This window comes from Homalodisca vitripennis, chromosome 7 (genome assembly GCF_021130785.1).
Source record: "Homalodisca vitripennis isolate AUS2020 chromosome 7, UT_GWSS_2.1, whole genome shotgun sequence".
In the NCBI taxonomy this organism is placed as follows: Eukaryota; Metazoa; Arthropoda; class Insecta; order Hemiptera; family Cicadellidae; genus Homalodisca; species Homalodisca vitripennis.
In genome coordinates, this window is record NC_060213.1 from 128,436,741 (window position 1) to 128,456,476 (window position 19,736).

The following is a 19,736-nucleotide window of genomic DNA, read 5'->3' on the forward strand; positions in this document are numbered from 1 at the left end:
TATAAGGACTTCGGTTCTTAAGATTTGCGTGCGAAGCCGTGGGTAACAGCTAGATAGAGGCAGGAATATGGTACATACCTTCATAATACGCCCAAGAGGCTCACGATGGAACGACTATCAATTATCTCAGCAATGTTTAGAATGTGATAGAAAAAGAATAAGTGAATATAGTGTACTGTTTTCAACGGGAAATTGCGTGCGAAGCCGCGGGCAACTTTTGCAAAAAATTATTGAAATGCGCAGCAAAGCGCGCCGGGCCCGCTAGTACATTATAATCTTAGGATATTTTGAACTCTCTAAAGACAACAGAAGATATTGAACCTAAACTGGCAGAAACAGTCTTGTACGTCTACAGGTATGGTAAGGGGTTAGTGCTATATCTTGATTGGCCGCGCTGTAAAGACACCATACGTTAAACCTAAACTGGCAGAAACAGTCTTGTACGTCTGCAGGTCTGGTAAGGGGTTAGTGCTATATCATGATTGGCCGCGCTGTAAAGACACCATACGTTAAACCTAAACTGGCAGAAACAGTCTTGTACGTCTACAGGTATGGTAAGGGGTTAGTGCTATATCATGATTGGCCGCGCTGTAAAGACACCATACGTTAAACCTAAACTGGCAGAAACAGTCTTGTACGTCTACAGGTATGGTAAGGGGTTAGTGCTATATCATGATTGGCCGCGCTGTAAAGACAACAGATGTTACACCTAAACTGGCAGAACCAATCTTGTACGTCTACAGGTATGGTAAGGGGTTAGTGCTATATCATGATTGGCCGCGCTGTAAAGACACCATACGTTAAACCTAAACTGGCAGAAACAGTCTTGTACGTCTGCAGGTATGGTAAGGGGCTACTGGTGCTTTATCATGATTGGCCGCGCTGTAAAGACACCATACGTTAAACCTAAACTGGCAGAAACAGTCTTGTACGTCTGCAGGTATGGTAAGGGGCTACTGGTGCTTTATCATGATTGGCCGCGCTGTAAAGACACCATACGTTAAACCTAAACTGGCAGAAACAGTCTTGTACGTCTGCAGGTATGGTAAGGGGCTACTGGTGCTTTATCATGATTGGCCGCGCTGTAAAGACACCATACGTTAAACCTAAACTGGCAGAAACAGTCTTGTACGTCTGCAGGTATGGTAAGGGGCTACTGGTGCTTTATCATGATTGGCCGCGGTGTAAAGACAACAGACGGTTAACCGAAACTGGCAGAAACAGTCTTGTACGTCTCCAGGTCTGGTAAGGGGCTACTGGTGCTTTATCATGATTGGCCGCGGTGTAAAGACAACAGACGGTTAACCGAAACTGGCAGAAACAGTCTTGTACGTCTGCAGGTATGGTAAGGGGCTACTGGTGCTTTATCATGATTGGCCGCGGTGTAAAGACAACAGACGGTTAACCGAAACTGGCAGAAACAGTCTTGTACGTCTGCAGGTCTGGTAAGGGGCTACTGGTGCTTTATCATGATTGGCCGCGGTGTAAAGACAACAGACGTTAAACCGAAACTGGCAGAAACAGTCTTGTACGTCTGCAGGTCTGGTAAGGGGCTACTGGTGCTTTATCATGATTGGCCGCGGTGTAAAGACAACAGACGGTTAACCGAAACTGTCAGAAACAGTCTTGTACGTCTGCAGGTCTGGTAAGGGGCTACTGGTGCTTTATCATGATTGGCCGCGGTGTAAAGACAACAGACGGTTAACCGAAACTGGCAGAAACAGTCTTGTACGTCTGCAGGTCTGGTAAGGGGCTACTGGTGCTTTATCATGATTGGCCGCGGTGTAAAGACAACAGACGGTTAACCGAAACTGGCAGAATCAGTCTTGTACGTCTACAGGTATGGTAAGGGGCTGCAGGTGCTTTATCAGGATTGGCCGCGGTGTAAAGACAACAGACGTTAAACCTAAACTGGCAGAAACAGTCTTGTACGTCTAAAGGTATGGTAAGGGGCTTCTGATTTATTACGACTGGCCGCGCTGTAAAGACATCAGACGTTAAACCTAAACTGGCAGAAACAGTCTTGTACGTCTGCAGGTCTGGTATTACTGTATTACTGTTGTGTTCTGCGGTTCAAACCACATGGGAAAACTGTTAACACAATTGATTATAATCTTAGGAAAATTTGGAACTCTCTAAAGACAACAGAAGATGTTAAACCTAAACTGGCAGAAACAGTCTTGTACGTCTACAGGTATGGTAAGGGGCTAGTGCTTTATTACGACTGGCCGCGCTGTAAAAACAACAGACGTTAAACCTAAACTGGCAGAAACAGTCTTGTACGTCTGCAGGTCTGGTAAGGGGCTAGTGCTTTATTATGATTGGCTTTATTTCGAGGAGGTAAAACATAATTATATAGAAATACGAGTACAGATTGAAAATAAAAAAGTAAGTTAAAGTAGAATGTTTGATCGTTTGATTTTATTTCACCGTTTTATATTGGATTATGTTTTGAATCATGGAGTAACAACAAAATTTATTGTTTAGAATTAACGGTCTGGAAGTAAAGTAACTAATTTTTAGGGCTATACCTGTTGTAACTAGTTCTAGCGTAGAGGCTGGCTATAGCGGTTTCTACTGCTTGGAAGTTAATTGGATTTAATTGTTCAATCTAAATTAAAAAGTAATAACTTACAACTGTAGCTGGATATTTCCGAATGTATATTCCGATTAGAACTAATTATGCAAGAACAAATTTGTTTTTCGACGATTTGAGTATTTTTATTTTGGCATGTTTTGCTTTTATCTGTGCGTTCAAGAAGTCTTGAATTTACTGTTAATTTTATTATTAGACTCATAAACAAAATTATTTCGGAAATTTAAGGTTTTTTTGTAAAAAAAAAGTATTACAAAATTGATTGCCGTTTTTAGCAGTTAATTATTGGTTCTGAATACGTTTGTTTCATTTATTATTTATTCATCAGATGTTCAATTAGCAAACAGCATTTATATGGAAATGTATTTGGATTGCAATACTGCAACAAATAAACCAAATTAAGTATTAATCAACAATGCACGAGGTCTATGAAACAGACCTAACACAACAAAATATTGTACGTAATGTACCTAATCATTATGTGGAATCATTCTGATTATTATGTGTGTGTATATATATATATATATATATATATATATATATATATATATATATGAAAGTTTACATGAATAAACAGAGGCCTGTCCTTCTACCACACAAACAATACTGAGGCGATGGGGTTGAAATGTTGTATGACCAGACTGGAATAACACATAAACGAATGTGTGTTTATAAATTATTGAAGGAATCCACCATACAGGCATATTCCACTTCAATCCATCGAGATGTTGAAAGCAGCGTGGGAAGCATACGGACACACTGTACCCGGCTGTGACGGGTTAAACTATTAATTACACTGTCTGAAAGTACAAGTCCTGAAAGTAATAATACTTCTTAGTACTAATAATGAAGAATAGTATTTTTTCCCCATTTTTTCCGAGATAAAATCCGTAGATGAGATAGAGTTTTTTGTATTGTCAATGGTAAAACATATCTCTTGGTAATGTTTTCTCATAAAAGCATTCAACATGGTTTATTATGAATTACTCTTAAGTAAACTCGGTTTCTTGGGTGCTATAGGGCCAGCCCTTATAAGAGGAAGGTATACAACAGTCGGAACGTATTATAGTCAGAGATAAGTGGGGTTGTACAAAGAGTACTCAACGCTGTGATACTGAAATCTGAATAGGTGTTCCGCAGGGTTCAGTCCTAGTGTCAATCTTTTTTTACTATTTATTGAAGAAACTATCTGTAGCTGACTGTAAAGTCTGCTTATTTGCAGAAAAATCCTCCTTCTCACATTCTTCCAAAGATCAGCATGATCTAGAGATCAAATCTATAATTGAAGCTAATTCACTGTTTCAATGAATTTTACAAAATTTATTGCTCTTAAACACAAATAGAACTCGAACAATTGAATTTATGATAAGCATCGACAACCTCGTACGAATGATTTGTCATTGATGATTGGTGGTTCTGTGGTTGTCTAATCTTTGGCAACAAAATTAATAGATTTAGTAATCGACAACTTGAAGTTTACAGCATAGAAAATGTTTTGTGGGAAGTTCATTCAGGACTTTCCGTTTTACAACAGTTATCTACATTTTTATATTACGAATTAACAACTTGGTATTGCGTAATACACTCATTCCTAGAGTATGCTGTTTCCATCTGGAGAAATGAAAATACTACAAATCATTTTAAATTTAAGCTCTAAAAGGGTATTATTATATAACCTCTAAGGGTAAAGGGTATATATATGTTTTGGTAAATCTAGTAGACCTTTGTGCAATCTATTATTTCGGATATTAAAATTCTTACATTCTCTTCCATGTATACATTTGAACACTGCTTTATTTGTCCGAAAAATTACCATCCCTACGAATGTAAGCCTACTTCTCATGAGTACAGATTAAGAAATCTTAATACTATTGAAATTTCCGCAACAAGTTTTGTTAGTATAGATTCTGTCGGGACCATCTTGTGTACAATGAAAGCTATGTAATGCATTCAACCTTCTAAAGTAAAGGCTGGCGTAAAAATAAAATCTATTTGAAGGAAATTCAACGCACTAGTGCGAGAAAAAGAATATTATTAATAGTATTACCGAGTTTATGTCTAGTCGCTGATAGAATCAAAATGCTTTTATATTTATTTGCGCTTATCAACCCAAGCTATATTTGAATAATAAACATGTATTTTGACGCAAACTGCAGTTTGAACTGTTATAAAGTAACGATTTGTTGCAGATTTAAAAACATATACATAGTGCTTGATTAGTTATGCACTGTTTGTTAGGAAATTCGTAGCAATGTTTACATGTCATACACCAAATAGACAACATACAGTAGTTGTTATCATAAAAAATACGTTTATTAGAAATTCTTTGTATTGTTTACATGTTATAGACAATATAAAGTCGTTATCACCAAAATAATACGTTTTTCAGAAATTCTAGCGTTGTTTAAACGTTATATACAAAATAGATTACGTAAAGTTGTTATCATAAAAATGATACGTTCGTTAGATATTCTTTTCATTTTTTACATGTTAAATTCTAACGTCTAGATGTAGACTTAAAGTTGTGTTTAAATTTTATCGTGCATATCTAAAGTTCAATAAAGTTTATTAGAAAAATGCCCAAATAAGAAACCGACGTTCAGGGCAACATTAATAATAAATTATATCACATTAAAGATATATTATAAACAATAACTGCAATCTATGTATATTCAGTCTAAGCAAAAACAAAAAAATCGTGTCAACTTTTGATCGTTTGGCTCAAATGATTGATCTACTAGTTTTATGCACTGCTCATTGAATGCTAAAACAAGTGCATATTAAATGCACTATAACAGTTATTATTTCAATAAAATAATTCATCATCAAGATTCATGGTCTACTAAGACGGGGAGCTGAATGAGATTCAAGCGTATGTTATTTATTTTTTAATTAAAACAATAATTAAAAAACAAGTATAGAAAATTGGGTTTGTTTTGTAGTCGAGTTACGTCAGTCCTAAGCTCGGGTCATTGAGCGTACACATCGATGTAGCGTTCGTTATCGCTCCCAAAGAGGCCGGAATTCACAGAAAAACTACGCCTTAGCAAAGATGCAGATAGTCTTGGTAAGTTCCTACAAAACTTTCATCATTCTGACCATCACGGAACTTTCCCAGTTTGGAACCACGCAGAATTTTCTCTGAGACTTGACGAAGAGGGAAGACTGCTTTTCGGTTAAAAGCAAGCTTAATCAGTAGTAAAAAATATATATACAGCCACGCTTGTTGGGAGAATTAAGGGAAACCCTAATCAAGGGCTGAGCAAGTATGAGGTAGACCACCCTTGCTGTATAGACATTGACCAAACCAAATATCTATAGCACTTTGTCATTATCTACACACGCTAATTTTACTGACCCAGGAAATGCAGTAAAATTATTCCCAACTTTGAAAAATTCCTCGAAATGGCCCCGCCGATTCTGAGGGATGGGAGTGATTTTTTTATACATTTTAATTTGTGAACTTACGTCGTACGAAGCATCATTTTAAAGGCGACACTGCATTTTTTTTGAAAAATGTAAATGTTAATTATTCTAAACAATATATACAGAATGTGGCAAAACGTTTATAATAAGAGATTACAAAACATCATTTTTGTATTTGAAGTGTTTTTCTATTTCTAACTCTTCGTTTAAAGTTTGTTATTGATGATGGACGATTTGAAAGGATAAAAAATGTAAAATGAAGGTAATGTTGATTTTTTTCTGTTAAAAATGATTTATTTGACAGGGATGATTTAATTTTGTTAGTTAAGCATTTTAGATCCTGACGTTAGACTGACATTTTTGAACAGTTAGGGATAAGGATAACAGGATTTCGGACATTTGCCATTGTTATATGTTACAAAAGGTATAACACGACGTTTCGAGGATTGGAATCTATCCTCTTCATCAGGATAGATTCCACAATAGCTCCCTCCCACCTCACAAAGACGATAGATTTCAAAGATTCCAATCCACGAAACGTTGTGTAACATATAACGATGGCAAATGTCCGAAATCCTGTTATCCTTATCCCTAACTGTTCAAAAATGTCAGTCTAACGTCAGGATCTAAAATGCTTAACTAACAAAATTAAATCATCCCTGTCAAATAAATCATTTTTAACAGGAAAAAATCAACATTACCTTCATTTTACATTGCATATAGGCGAGAGGGGGGATGATGTGAATGAGAACTATGAATGATAATTATTATCTATTAAATAACAAAGTAGTAAACCACATTGTAAATTAAAATAATGTTTTGTTTTGTACAAAGCTCGTATTGGATTAGAACTTTGCAGAAATTTGCTAACTTTTAGCATCCGTACAGCAAACGTTACATATTTTGAGACTACAAGGTGCAATGGCACAAGACTATCAGGTGTTTGGGACTCGGCGTTGTGCGCCTACAATTTTCTCACATACGAAATAATGATTTATTTGTCAATAAATATTTACAATTAAATCACAAACTACTTATTTGAAAATACTAAACCGTTTTTAACCAGACGCAATATATGGTTTAGCGATGTATCAAATATGCAGGCTTGATAACAGGACATACAGTACGACGAGCCTGTGCAGCATCTTAACCAAAACAGTATGTACACCTCCCAAGCCAATAAAAAACATACTACAGAATAATAAGTATTACATAGTTAAACCAGGGACATTTTTTTTTTTTTTTTTTTTTTTTTTTTTTTTTTTTTTTTTTTTTTTTTTTTTTTTTTTTTTTTTTTTTTTTTTTTTTTTAAGGAATGCATTAATTTCGATATAGTGTAGGTTCCAGAAATCGACAACAATAAAATGATTTGTTTCTGTTTATCTTTTTATTTTTCTATTCTTTTCCTTTTTTATAGGTCTTAAAATAAGGTTTCTTGGGCACTCTTTAAGCATATCCCGTATGTTGTCTTACTTCTTATAGCCATAAAACTTCATATACTAGAATTTGTTGCATCTTTGTCATGTCGTTCCATTATCATAACTGATTAAATTATTATTTTTTACACTGCTTGAATTTAGTTAATATGCATCCAAACAGAGTATGTTTACTATTTAGTTATCTTTAAATCATACAATTGTAATTTTGTTCTAATATTTACATTATATATCAATTAGTATTATTGTGATTGCAAACTCGAGTGAAGATGGACTCGGTTCTCACACACAGGCTTTTGCCCATGTGGGTACCTTCTCGTGTATATTATTATCATATGTTTGTATTATATGTAAATGAGATAAATAAATGAAAATGAAATGAAATGAAATCTTTCACTCAGAAGAAATATGCGTGTGACATAAAAGTCACAAAAACTGCACATAGACAGATAAAATTATAATTGAACTAATATTTTAACAAACATCTGAAAAAGAAAAAATAACAGTAATAACATTGCCGAAATCGTGTTAATGTTGAATTAAGCTCAAATTCACCTTCCTCTTAATGCAACAAACGGGATCTGACCCTATTACAGACTTGACTCCTGAAATCTGGAGTCATGATCGTCTGACGAGATCCAAAAAAAAAGTCGGTGACGTAGAAGCTCAAAATGAACTGTTTACATCGTTTAGACATCAGAAACACCCAGACTACAAAAAGTAGTGCAATCTAGGTGAAGAAGTATTCTCATTGTCTCATCAGGTGCACAACGTCTCTAGAAGACGTGTAGGTATTTAGCACGATAAAATATTTTGAATCAGCTTTAGGCACAGATAGCTGACAAACTACATGAGATCATTTTCTCTCTGGAATACATATGTATATTTGTAATAATGTATTTTGGTTACTGTCGCTCTTTGTTGAAGTGACTACTTCTTTTGGTGGGCTATGGACTTATGTTTAAAGGATTAAAAATGAATTGATTATATCTTTTCTAGCTTACAAAGTCGTAGTGTAATTTATTCCTGGAAGGAAATTAGTCTTTCTATTGATTATAATTATAAACTTTACTCAATTACATTGGTTCTTTATCATTCGCTTAAAAATAATTTACGTAAAAACAGATTTTAATACAAATTTTGCTGAAGAAACGTCAAAACCATTAATTGACTTTTCAAAAGATAAATTAAATTTAACGATAAAAACATAAATACAACGAGATATGGAACAACAATAGACGCTGTGTTTATATAGATATTTAGCAAGATTCTATTCCAGAATGTTTGTGTAAATAAACAAAAATAAAAGTAAACAGTTCTATTCGGTTGGCCGGTGAGTGCAGACCTATTTTGACCTTGTATTCTGTAATTTCGATTATAGTGTTTAGTGTTTATTAAGTACATGTTTTATAGTTAGTGTGCATGGAATAAACAGTTGTTCCTGACTTATGCGTGTCACAGCGCTTTGGTACGTTTTGTTTATTTTAACCTAGATTGTAGTTATTTATTAAGCCAATCATTCACCTGAGGAAGAGATCAGATTGCAGATCTCGAAACGTTGTGTCATTGATTGTATTGTATCACTGAACTATCGTAATCATGTCCGGAAAACCCCTGCTTCCTTCATCATCCGTCGTAAAAACAAACTTCAAACAAAGAACGTGAAAAACAATGAATTATTTTCTAAGTTTTCCGCTCTCTGAACCACTGTGGGTCGCCTTCCATCAGCTCATGGGATACGATGGGGTAAACGTTTTGAAATTTTAGGTCGTGATCTTCCAATTAGAGCTCTGATATTATCAATGCAGAATACTTATCAGTACCAAAACCTTCAAATACTTTCTTCACAAAAACGTTTATTTTTTTAGTACCAAAACTTTTTAACCTGTTACCGCAGCATATAAGAGTCGATGTTCAATACATTTTTTTCTCAAACTGCTTAAAAAGTGGCTATTATCTATGAAAGATATTGAACAAGTCCTTTTTAAAATTAATATTTGAAATGAGATTTTTAAATGTAATCTGTTTCCAATAATTATAATAATGCCTCGTATAAGAACATTATGTTCTTCATATTTATTTGTTTAAATTTTTACATGTAGGCTTAGTTGATTATTTTATACATAGTTGATTTTTGTATTAATTTAGTAGAGGTTTCACGAACTTCACTCAGATTTTAAAATAAATAAGTGTTGATAAAATCTTACTGAATTTGTTTGTAAATGCTGCGAGTTTTCTGTTAACTTGATAATATGTATCACTCCAAACAGGCTTTGCCTTGGAGTTTTTACTTCATTTCTCATAGTGATGTATAGTGTTATAGTAGTTGTAGTTGTAGTTGTAGTTGCATATGTATGTATTGTTTATGTATAAGTACGTGTAATGTTTTTGGGTCAGTCTGTGCAATATTATAAAAATTGTATCTGTAATTTTTTTATTTGTGAGAAATAAAATTTTCTTTCTTTCTTTCAAATGTTACACATCGGAGTAAGTGGAAATTATACACATTCCATGTTATATTAAACGTAGATCAAGTCAATGACGGAAGGACTTTTAAATTATTTTAAAGCAGACTTTTCTATCAATCTTAAAAAAAAAAACATAACTGTAGCAAAATTACACTAATACATTACACAATCTTAACCTCCAACAGATTATCTCTAGGGGGAAATACACATTACAGGCTTTAAACGATTATTTTATATAAAGGGAACTCTCCATTCTTTGATACCTTTAACAACTCCTGGAATTTGACGACTTCGAATAGTTTTCTGTACTTGGTGGTTTGACAGCGAGTATTTTCGTGCTCAGTTGTTTGTTGTTCCTAGCCACTTGGATAACACTGAAGACGCTTCATCAACATTTATGTGGTTTACACAACTGCATCTGTTGTGTAAAATATGGAACAGAGATCTATGTATGGGGTTACTAATGCAAGTGTTCCCTTATAACACGGATTCACCGTTTGTATTATGCAGTCTCAAGAAGAAGATTCTAATCATAATATTCCGTAACTGGCCAATCTTTATGCAGCAGACGTTAACCGAGTGACCGTCAGTGGCTATGAATTATTTAAGGGGCGGAGGTGATAAACACTTGCACAACGAAGATTTGTTGCATTCAAGCTCTAGAAAGTGATCAGTTGCGCTGTTACAGTTCTTCCATTGTCAGCATACATAAAACATACCACAGAATGTAAACAGAAGAAAATGGTATGGAAATAAACGAGTGCTGTATTTGTACGGACTCATTTCGTGTACCTGCCCATTACGTCAGCTCTGGGGTCCATCGCTCAGGCCTTGAACTTTGGAGCTTTCTATGTATGACGTGGAAACCTACTAAAAACTTGTCGAGATACTTACTTGATAAAAAACCATCTTTGATAAGAAAAGATATATAAGAATATGTCCTGCAATAAATATTTGACATTGAGCTAATCCCAGTGCTGTGTATTTCGATTTTTGGCTACTCCAATTGTCTGAAAATCACTCAATGTACTCTCAAAAGCGTCCAAAATAGATATCACGAAGTTTCACAAATATATAAGAAATGTGTATATAAATTCACTCAATATACCCGCGAATACTAAAAAGCATCCAAAATAGATGTCACAAAGTTTCACGAATATATAAGAAATGTGTATATAAATTCACTCAATATGTCCGTGAATTCTGAAAAGCATCCAAAATATGTCATTAAGTTTCACAAATATATAAGAAATGTGTATATAAATTCACTCAATATACCCGCGAATCCTAAAAAGCATCCAAAATAGATGTCACAAAGTTTCACGAATATATAAGAAATGTGTATATAAATTCACTCAATATACCCGCGAATACTAAAAAGCATCCAAAATAGATGTCACAAAGTTTCACAAATATATAAGAAATGTGTATATAAATTCACTCAATATACCCGCGAATACTAAAAAGCATCCAAAATAGATGTCACAAAGTTTCACGAATATATAAGAAATGTGTATATAAATTCACTCAATATGTCCGTGAATTCTGAAAAGCATCCAAAATATGTCATTAAGTTTCACAAATATATAAGAAATGTGTATATAAATTCACTCAATATACCCGCGAATCCTAAAAAGCATCCAAAATAGATGTCACAAAGTTTCACGAATATATAAGAAATGTGTATATAAATTCACTCAATATACCCGCGAATACTAAAAAGCATCCAAAATAGATGTCACAAAGTTTCACAAATATATAAGAAATGTGTATATAAATTCACTCAATATACCCGCGAATACTAAAAAGCATCCAAAATAGATGTCACAAAGTTTCACGAATATATAAGAAATGTGTATATAAATTCACTCAATATGTCCGTGAATTCTGAAAAGCATCCAAAAATATGTCATTAAGTTTCACAAATATATAAGAAATGTGTATATAAATTCACTCAATATACCCGCGAATCCTAAAAAGCATCCAAATATAATGTCACAAAGTTTCACGAATATATAAGAAATGTGTATATAAATTCACTCAATATACCCCGCGAATACTAAAAAGCATCCAAAATAGATGTCACAAAGTTTCACACGAATATATAAGAAATGTGTATATAAATTCACTCAATATGCCCTTGAATTCTGAAAAGCATCCCAAAATATGTCATTAAGTTTCACAAATATATAAGAAGTGTATATATAAATTCACTCAATATACCCGTGAATTTTGAAAAGCATCCAAAAATAGATGTCACAAAGTTTCACGAATATATAAGAAATGTGTATATAAATTTCACTCAATATGTCCGTGAATTCTGAAAAGCATCCAAAATAGATGTCACAAAGTTTCACACAAATATATAAGAAATGTGTATATAAATTCACTCAATATACCCGCGAATACTAAAAAGCATCCAAAATAGATGTCACAAAGTTTCACGAATATATAAGAAATGTGTATATAAATTCACTCAATATGTCCGTGAATTCTGAAAAGCATCCAAAATATGTCATTAAGTTTCACAAATATATAAGAAATGTGTATATAAATTCACTCAATATACCCGCGAATACCTAAAAAAGCATCCAAAATAGATGTCACAAAGTTTCACGAATATATAAGAAATGTGTATATAAATTCACTCAATATGTCCGTGAATTCTGAAAAGCATCCAAAAATATGTCATTAAGTTTCACAAATATATAAGAAATGTGTATATAAATTCACTCAATATACCCGCGAATACTAAAAAGCATCCAAAATAGATGTCACAAAGTTTCACAAATATATAAGAAATGTGTATATAAATTCACTCAATATACCCGCGAATACTAAAAAGCATCCAAAATAGATGTCACAAAGTTTCACGAATATATAAGAAATGTGTATATAAATTCACTCAATATGTCCGTGAATTCTGAAAAGCATCCAAAATATGTCATTAAGTTTCACAAATATATTAAGAAATGTGTATATAAATTCACTCAATATACCCGCGAATCCTAAAAAGCATCCAAAATATATGTCACAAAGTCACGAATATATAAGAAATGTGTATATAAAATTCACTCAATATACCCGCGAATACTAAAAAGCATCCAAAATAGATGTCACAAAGTTTCACGAATATATAAGAAATGTGTATATAAATTCACTCAATATGCCCTTGAATTCTGAAAAGCATCCAAAATATGTCATTAAGTTTCACAAATATATAAGAAGTGTATATATAAATCCACTCAATATACCCGTGAATTTTGAAAAGCATCCAAAATAGATGTCACAAAGTTTCACGAATATATAAGAAATGTGTATATAAATTCACCTCAATAATGTCCGTGAATTCTGAAAGCATCCAAAATATATGTCACAAAGTTTCACAAATATATAAGAAATGTGTATATAAATTCACTCAATATACCCGCGAATACTAAAAAGCATCCAAAATAGATGTCACAAAGTTTCAACGAATATATAAGAAATGTGTATATAAATTCACTCAATATGTCCGTGAATTCTGAAAAGCATCCAAAATATGTCATTAAGTTTCACAAATATATATAAGAAATGTGTATATAAATTCACTCAATATACCCGCGAATACTAAAAAGCATCCAAAATAGATGTCACAAAGTTTCACGAATATATAAGAAATGTGTATATATAATTCACTCAATATGCCCTTGAATTCTGAAAAGCATCCAAAATATGTCATTAAGTTTCACAAATATATAAGAAGTGTATATATAAATTCACTCAATATACCCGTGAATTTTGAAAAGCATCCAAAATATATGTCACAAAGTTTCACGAATATATAAGAAATGTGTATATAAAATTCACTCAATATGTCCGTGAAATTCTGAAAAGCATCCAAAATATGTCATTAAGTTTCACAAATATATAAGAAATGTATATAAATTTCACTCAATATACCCGCGAATCCTAAAAAGCATCCAAAATAGATGTCACATAGTTTCACGAATATATAAGAAATGTGTATATAATTCACTCAATATACCCGCGAATACTAAAAAGCATCCAAAATAGATGTCACAAAGTTTCACGAATATATAAGAAATGTGTATATAAATTCACTCAATATGCCCTTGAATTCTGAAAAGCAATCCAAAATATGTCATTAAGTTTCACAAATATATAAGAAGTGTATATATAAAATTCACTAAATACCCGTGAATTTTTGAAAAGCATCCAAAATAGATGTCACAAAGTTTCACGAATATATAAGAAATGTGTATATAAATTCACTCAATATGTCCGTGAATTCTGAAAAGCATCCAAAATATGTCATTAAGTTTCACAAATATATAAGAAATGTGTATATAAATTCACTCAATATACCCGCGAATACTAAAAAGCATCCAAAATAGATGTCACGAAGTTTCACAAGTCTATAAGAAATGTGTATATAAATTCACTCAATGTACCCGTGAATTCTCAAAAGCAAAAACAACATATATATATATATATATATATATATATATATATATATATATATATATATATATATTTAATGAAGTTTCACAACTATATGTTATTGTTGTCATTACTGCAACATGAATGAAAATAAATTAAACGTGATGAAGCTCATGAACCTTACAAAATCATCAATGAAGCAAAAAATAGTGTTATGCAAAGGTTTAAAGATTCATTTTGCATCTATATATCGTAAATACAAAGGAACTGGATTTGGTAACTGGAATCGATCTGACTGCTTCAGCTACCCGAAGTACAAGATGACAGGATCAAGATCATCCTCCGGCCAATTTGAGGAAGACATCATATTACATATATGGAAACGTGGTGAAACTAATTTTGTTTCACGTTATGGTGAGAGTTGTATGTCCTGTGCTTTTTTCGTCATCCAGTAAACTTTACACAGAGAACCTTAACATCGATAAGATACTCGTAGAAGTTGCCTTATTTTCTATAAACAAACATCGAGATTCCAGCATAATTCATGCGTGTCAAGCATTTTTAGTTTTTGTGGCAGTAGCCAAAAAGAGACATCAGCAAATATCCCAGGCTCAAACAGTAAACTGCAGCACAGACTGGAAGGCGTCTTGCTGGATCTTAGAATTCTAGGACTCTGACCTAGCAGGGGCGCACTGAAGGGGGATGAACGGGACCTGCTCCCCTAAGAGCATTTATATTAAAATAGTCGACCACGTAATAGTCTTTTTTCGGCTAATTATAACAATTATGTTGGAAATTTTAAATTAATCATAACGAAATATACAGTGTGAGTAAAAGCTATAGATACACTCTGCTTATTTTTTGTATGGATAAATGTGGAGGTGATGGAACTCAGAACACTCGTTTAGGAAATAGAAGTGAACTTTTTAAGTCACTGTACAACGTTGCCCATTTCCACAAAATGGGATTTTGGGGGGACTGTTCAAAGTTTTTAAATGTAAAGACCCATTAGGTGATACCTCATTTTGGTAGTATAAGTCGTAAGCCACTACGATTTTGGTAGTGATATTGGATCACTTGAACTACAGATGCCGATACAAGACTGCCACTCCGCCATTATAAATTGTATCACGTCATGATGCTTGGAGCGACGACTACAATTAATTTTGGTAGTGATATTAAATAACGTGAACTACAGATGCCGATACAAGACTGCCACTCCGCCATTATAAATTGTATCACGTCATGATGCTTAGAGCGACGACTACAATTAATTTTGGTAGTGATATTAAATAACGTGAACTACAGATGCCGATACAAGACTGCCACTCCGCCATTATAAATTGTATCACGTCATGATGCTTAGAGCGACGACTACAATTAATTTTGGGTTAGTGATATTAAATAACGTGAACTACAGATGCCGATACAATACTGCCACTCCGCCATTATAAATCATGTCACGTCATGATCCCTGGAGCTACCACTACAATTTTGGTAGTGATATTGGATAACGTGAACTACAGATGCCGATACAATACTGCCACTCCGCCATTATAAATCATGTCACGTCATGATCCCTGGAGCTACCACTACAATTTTGGTAGTGATATTGGATAACGTGAACTACAGATGCCGATACAATACTGCCACTCCGCCATTATAAATCATGTCACGTCATGATCCATGGAGCGAGCACTACAATTTTGGTAGTGGTATTGGATAACGTGAACTACAGATGCCGATACAATACTGCCACTCCGCCATTATAAATCATGTCACGTCATGATACCTGGAGCTACCACTACAATTTTGGTAGTGATATATTAAATAACGTGAACTACAGATGCCGATACAATACTGCCACTCCGCCATTATAAATCATGTCACGTCATGATCCATGGAGCGAGCACTACAATTTTGGTAGTGATATTGGATAACGTGAACTACAGATGCCGATACAATACTGCCACTCCGCCATTATAAATCATGTCACGTCATGATACCTGGAGCTACCACTACAATTTTGGTAGTGATATTAAATAACGTGAACTACAGATGCCGATACAATACTGCCACTCCGCCATTATAAATCATGTCACGTCATGATCCCTGGAGCTACCACTACAATTTTGGTAGTGATATTGGATAACGTGAACTACAGATGCCGATACAATACTGCCACTCCGCCATTATAAATCATGTCACGTCATGATCCATGGAGCGAGCACTACAATTTTGGTAGTGATATTGAATAACGTGAACTACAGATTCCTGTGAATGACCGCCACACTGCCATTGTAAATCGTGTCACGTCATAATGCTTGGAGCGACCTCTATGAACCGATGGTGACATGGATCACGTGACTTTCAGATTCCAATACATGACTAAAGATACGTGTTCAGCCGTGTGCTAAATATACTTCTCGCGCTCATTCAATCCCTTCCTGGCATTACTCCGATGAAGATACGATGGGCCAAGTTTTGTCAGCACTGAAACATAGAATGTCATGAGCTCTGTACTAATACTGTCCCAGCCTTCACTTAACCCATTTCCGGTATTAATCTATGCCAAGACAAGGTGGGCCAAGTTAAGTGTTTTAAATTATATCCAGATTCAACCAGCGCTTGGCCGCCATTCTTAATATGAACAGAAACTACATGGGAGCAACGGCCAATATATCCCACTGCCTTGACAGTCACACTCACAGTCTTATTGTAATCACATTCAATTTATCCTGATACAAAGTTTTCAATATAATTTTGCTTTTTAAATTGCATCACATTCTAAATATCCATAATCTGATAAATCAGTTTCTTTATAGGTCGGTTGGACCACTGCATTATTTAAATTTCAGTATTGTAAACATGGCATTATTTGTAACACATTTATAAAGTTAGCTTAATTAGGCTATTGTTTTAAAGATGTTAATCGCATATAAAGATGTATTGTAGTTACATAGTTATTGTACATAAACTTAAAATCAACTAAAAGACCTTCAGGTTTTTGGAACAAGTTTAAATAAAAGCATTCTGCTGATATCAAGAATAAATGTGAAATCTAAAAATACAATTATTCTATATTTAATAAAGCTACACATAAATGCTATTTCTCAGGTATAAGCCCGCTTAAATAATTCTCACTTAATTGTGTACACGTAAGAATATAAAACTATGAGACTCAACATATGGTTCAGTAATGAGCTATTTGTTGTTTTAAATCAACTTAGTACAGTAGCCCCATTTTTTTCTCTTAGGACAAGAAGCTTATATACAAGAGTGCTTAAGATTAAGATTAAGCTTAAGATTTTGTGAGTATTTTGCAATAAATATTATTCTTGTAGTACATTTTTAGCAATAGATATTGAGTTTTAAAATCAGGTCATTCATTTTAATACACGCTGTATTGTACCTAATTCAGAATGGGTAAGGTTGGGTGTAGAGGCCGCCTGCTATCGAGACCCATGAGGAAGAATTAGGGCACTAATCTCAAAGTCATGTCCCCCGGGAAGAAGTGGAAGTCCGCTCTGAACCAAACTCTCCAGTCAAAACAGGCAGGGGTTGCACATCCTTATGTATAGACTAGCAAGAAACTTTAACACTTAGGCAACGAACTCCACCAAGTCCAACAGTCATATCCCGCAGTAAACAAGACCTATCGAATTACCCTTGCACCTCAGAATCTCGACATTTGCTGTTAGTGATGTGTCGCTCCTGCACATCCAAAAGGTTGCCCAGATTTAAGAGACACATCGGTTTTTGCTGTGTCCAGTGGTAGGTTAAACTGGAAGGTATAAACCCGGCCAGAATTTATCTCTGCTGGGTGAGCCTAATTCCTTGGAGAGTCATGAAAGACTTCGTTGTTACTGTTGAAATCGAAAAGAGAATAATTTCTGTACTGAATTTAATCACTAGCGACATAAACAAGCCATGTATCTTAAATTACGGTCGAACAATGTTTACACGTTTACTCTAAAAGAAAACAGATGGGCCTTGAGTTCTCTTAGCTCTGACTAGAGATCGATCATAATACATCTATGCTAGTTGTACCTACAAGAAGTTCCGTGCCACGCACTATATACAGGTTGTTCAATTCAAAAGAGGCCCCATTGATCATTAGGCTGTATACTATTTGTTTTATGCGTATATTTGTGTGAAACGGGTAAAATACTGTTTCTAATGTTGGTATGACTGGAGCTTGAGTGGGGACGGCTGTTTATTCCCCGTGTATTGCAGTTGAACCAGTGAAGGTCAAGCATTGAACAAAGTGAGGTTATGTTGCTGCCTAGTTGAGGTTATGTTTGTTAAAAGGCGTTTAACTGTTGATTAACGTGTATTCGTGATTAAAACGTTTTAGTGATGAAATCTCCCGCTGTGTGTCGGCAACGATTCATGGACAAATTAGAAAAAAGAAGCATCAGTTAAAAGTGTATTACAGAAGTTAGTTCAAAAGTTTCATGAAACAGGTTCACTGTAGTTAAACAGGCAGCGATCAGTATTAACTCCGTTCAGGATATTAGAGGATCAGTCACGAGATCTCCACATAATCTTTGCGAAGACTAAGCCGGGAAAAGATTTTACTGAATGCAGGTTTTCCATGAACTGAAGAATGCTGATAATGTCAAAATGGTTTACTACTGCCAATGGTTCAAGACATTCATTAGGGTCAAGATTGACATTTTAGATCAAGTGTTCTTTACAGATGAAGCTTGGCTATATCTTGGAGGTTGTGTTAATAGCGAAAACTACCGGACATGGTGGACTGACAACCCGCATATGTTTATCTAAACTACACATACACACACACACACACACATACACACACACAAATAGGCGTACGGTCTTCGGTTTCAAGGCGACGAATAATAGCACCTTTTGCTAATAATAATAGCAGTTTTGAAACAACTGTGAATGCTGCTCTCTACCAAGACATTATCCAGCAGTTCATATGTGTATTGCAAGAGGATGAGCGTTATTGCTGGCTGCAACAGGATGGTCTCACTTGCCATACAGCTCGCTCTTGTATGGAGATGATACAGGATTGTTTTGATAGAATAATTATAATCACAGGGTGTCTTTCCGTCCGCACTGAAGATGTCCACTGTGATTCCAAACTACAAAAAAGACGATCTTGCACCTCAAGCAACTATTGTCCAATTTCCATCCTCCCAGTTCTTAGCGAATTTTTTAAAAAGCTTTCCTCAACAGCTTGAACAATTCCTTGACCGCTTCGAAATTATCTGTCCTGAATAGTTCGGGTTTAGGAAAAATAAATAGGCCATTGATGTAGTAACTGAACTTGTTCATAATGTTGTCGATGGTACATGGTACATGTATTAGGTTAGTTATTACCTGAAGAAGAGATCA